Source organism: Harpegnathos saltator, unplaced genomic scaffold (assembly GCF_003227715.2).
Source record: "Harpegnathos saltator strain DR-91 unplaced genomic scaffold, Hsal_v8.6 scaffold25, whole genome shotgun sequence".
Taxonomy (NCBI): Eukaryota; Metazoa; Arthropoda; class Insecta; order Hymenoptera; family Formicidae; genus Harpegnathos; species Harpegnathos saltator.
This window is the reverse complement of record NW_020230039.1, coordinates 1,935,068-1,939,224: the sequence shown is the minus strand read 5'-3', so window position 1 is coordinate 1,939,224 and position 4,157 is coordinate 1,935,068.

The window sequence follows — 4,157 nt, the reverse complement described above, 5'->3', positions numbered from 1 at the left end:
CCCGCCGATCCACCGACTAGTGAACCGAGAATTCCCAGTAATGGTAGAACTGGTAAAATATCACCCCGTTTTGCTACTGGAAGTGCTCGTTTTCGGATTTCTTTCTTGGACGACTTCTTTTTCTTCGTGTCCATGCCCATGCCGATTTTCGTTTTGGCTTTCATAGCAGCCCAAACGACTGCAGCAGCAGCTTTCTCGCCTAGAGTTGATTCTTTCGAAGTTATGCGTTTCTGCGCTTTCACAGTGAGAATCTCATCTGCCGCGTGTCGATCGGTGAGATTGTTGCTACGCGAATAGGCTATATCGTGCTCACGACACGCTGCATCCAATGAATTAATGCCTTGGTCACCTCTGGCCAATCGTTTTACCAAGCAAGTTCCAGGACCACAAAATTGATATCCGGGAATGTGTAGTTCGATAGAAAGCACATTTATCGCGCGATTCAATAGACCACTGCCGACTTTGACTTTTGTCGACGATATTCACTACAGTCTCTGGTCAGCGGTGCTGGACCGTCGATATGCGTTTGCTGCCACGGACGATTGTAATGTTCCAAACACCGACAATACTGCTGAACCTCTAGATCGACTCTTAAATGTTCCGAGAATCTATCCAGCAAATCGTCAATATATCAGGTGTAGTAAAAAGAAATCCATTATTTTTCCAATAGATGGCTTTAGTTATCTGTATTTCGCGTTGTATAAGTCCGATCGGGTTCCACTAGATGGCGTTAGAAAGATGAGATTTCGTACTAAAAAGACTTTTCTGACAGCTTTGTGACTAGTTGACACAGTTTTGTTTGAGCGCGCGTCAAAGATGGACACTAGCAAAGAGAATATACGCTATATTTTACAGTTTTTCTTCGATAAAGGCGAAAACGCAAGCCAGGCGGCTGAAAATGTGAATAGTGTTTATGGTCCTGATACTGTAACAGCCAATCACGCGCAATTTTGGTTTCGTCGATTCCGTTCCGGTAATTTCGATGTCAAAGATGCACCACGCACTGGAAGGCCAATTGTCAAAAATATCGATAAAATCATGGACATTGTCGAATCCAACCGTCATGTAAGCACTGTTTTGGTTGCCAAAGAGCTAAAGATTGCACAAAAAACCGTTTGGAACCATTTGAATAAGGCTGGATAAAAAAGAAGCTCGATGTATGGGTGCTACACGAGTTAACGCAAAAAAACCTCATGGACCGAATTTCCATCTGCGAATCGCTGCTGAATCGCAACAAGATCGACCCATTTCTGAAGCGGTTGGTCACTGGTGATGAAAAGTGGATCACTTACGACAACGTCAAGCGAAAACGGTCGTGGTTGAATCGCGGTGAGCCGGCGGAAACGGTGGCCAAGCCAGGATTGACGGCCAGGAAGGTTTTGCTGTGTGTTTGGTGGGATTGGCAGGGAATTATCAACTATGAGCTGCTCCCCTACGGCAAAACTCTTAACTCCGAACTGTACTGTCAACAATTGGACCGTCTAAAGGACGCAATCGCCCAGAAGCGACCAGCTTTTGCCAATAGGAGAGGAATTGTGTTCCATCAGGACAACGCCAGGCCACACACATCGATAGTGACTCGCCAGAAGCTCCGGGAGCTTGGTTGGGAGGTTCTTATGCATCCACCTTATAGTCCGGACCTGGCACCAAGTGATTACCATCTGTTTCTGTCCATGGCGAACAATTTTGCTGGTGAAAAATTCGCTTCAAGAGAGGCTTGTGAAAATCGACTGTCTCAATTTTTTACCAATAGGGACGTTGGCTTCTATGAGAGAGGCATAATGAAATTACCTTTAAAATGGCAACAAGTTATCGAACAAAACGGCGCATATTTGACCTATTCAACATTGACAATAAATCGGATCATTCTAACTATGGTAATTAAAGCCTTCAATTTCATGCAAAAATAATGGGTTTCTTTTTACTACACTTGATACTTTGCAAATTCGCGTAACAGAACAATCTTCGGTTTATATTTCAGTTGATCGGAGGTTAGCTCTCAAATATCATGAGAATCTGTCAGCAAGTGCAACATTTTCTAAACTGGTTGTTTCCAAGATTGACGCGCTTATATATAGATAATCAACGTCGCATTTAAATTAAATGGCAACGATCCGTTAGCGAAATCAATTTTGTGACTCAGGGGGAAATATGCGGTTCGTGAAGAAACTAACGTCGATATGCGTGACAAATTTCGACAATAGAACGGAATCAATGCTTGAGCAAGAGGCGCGCAGGTATGGAAACATGCTTCCGAACACCATACGCGACATCATATGCGGTCCCTCGAATTGCGGCAAGACAAACATTCTCATCAGCTTGTTGGAAAGTCCGCACGGTCTACGTTTCGAGAACTTGTACGTGTACTCGAAATCGTTGCAACAACCTAAATATCGCTACTTGGAAAATCTGCTGAAATCGATAGATGAAATTGGATACTTTACATTCTCCAATAACAGTGATGTGATTCCAACGACCGAAGCGCCCAAAAATTCCATTTTTATCTTTGATGACGTTGCATGTGACAAACAAGATACGATAAGAGAATACTTTGCAATGGGTCGTCATTCGAGCGTTGACTGTTTCTATCTCTGTCAGACGTACGCAAAAATACCCAAGCATCTTATACAGGACAATGCAAATTTTCTGATTCTCTTTAAACAGGATGGTACCAACAAACATGTGTACAACGATCATGTGAACACTGACATGTCATATGAGGATTTTAGTGCATTGTGTTGCAAATGTTGGGAGGATAAATATGGTTTCACAGTGATTGATAAAGACAGCTCAATGACCGACGGGCGATACAGGAAAGGATTTAACGACTTTGCTGTGCTGTGAGATGCACAATCGTCATTGTAACCTCAACGTGGTAATATCTTCAACATCCATAAGACAAACATATCAATGATGAATAGTAGCGTAAAGATCATGGATCGTGAAAAAGTAGCGGAAGAGATTGCGAAAACGAGCGAACCGATCCGCAAGAAGTATCGCGCTTTAAAAACCAGTAGAATGGTGGAAAATGCTGCATTGGAGAGACACTTTAAACCTATTATTGAACCTCTCAAGCAAATCGCGGGAAGTAGCGCTAATGTGGAAAGTAACGTCGATGTTAAAACTGAGCCACTATCAATGAATACAAGCGAAGAAACAAAGAGTGTAATATTAAAACCCGAAAAAATGATAAAGCGTAAGGCAAAACTTTCACCAGCCGCATTGACTACATCGAAACGGAAACTATTAAACGATCCTCTGATAGTTTCTACATTGACGGGAGTTCTACAATATGAGGAACTACATGGAATGTCACACGAACCTTCACCGATCGACAATCTACTCACTGATGATGATGATGATAATAAGAATGTTTCCGAAACCCTCGATGAACCGGTAGTGACATCCCTTAGACGTCAATTGCGAACGTACAAAGGACAGCAAACTTTACATAATCATTTTGGTCCGTTGGGTCAAAAATATATGGGAGCTGTGCTAATTAGTGGAAAAGGTAACATAGATTATGTTTACGGCGTACGTCTTAATAACGATGGAGCGATGCTTGGCGATAAACGTATCGATGTGAACAAAGACGATAATATAATCATAGGCGAAACATATATGATAATATAATCATAGGGATACATTGGAACACCAGGTCATTACGAGCTAATATTCAAAAGAATCCCCGACGATTATGTGTACACCGAAGCTGATATGCAAAAATACAAAAATATACTATTGGCGACAAATACTCACAGACGCGGGTATCTCCCGCAAAATCCTATACTCGGTAACAAGGGATACAAATATAAACATATAATCGCGCCCCTAGTATCAAATGCGTCGAGCAATAAAGTGGAAGGAAAAGGTTTATACGCATCGCAAGCTATGATGACCTTAAATGACAACAATATCGATTACGTGCATTGGGATGATCTCAACGAGCTGGTAGATCGTCTGCGATTGCTTGACGCTTTTGCTTGACACCAAGCTGGCAACAACTCGCACGAGCACGAAATTTTATTGATTATCGAAGAACTCCGCGAAGCTGGTCTCATTATAAATTAAGCAGCGTAGCGTTGACACAAGTCAGTCGGTACAACTTGCTCCGATATGTCGTTGAATAAGTTTGGAGTGTCGCGAGAAAACAATGG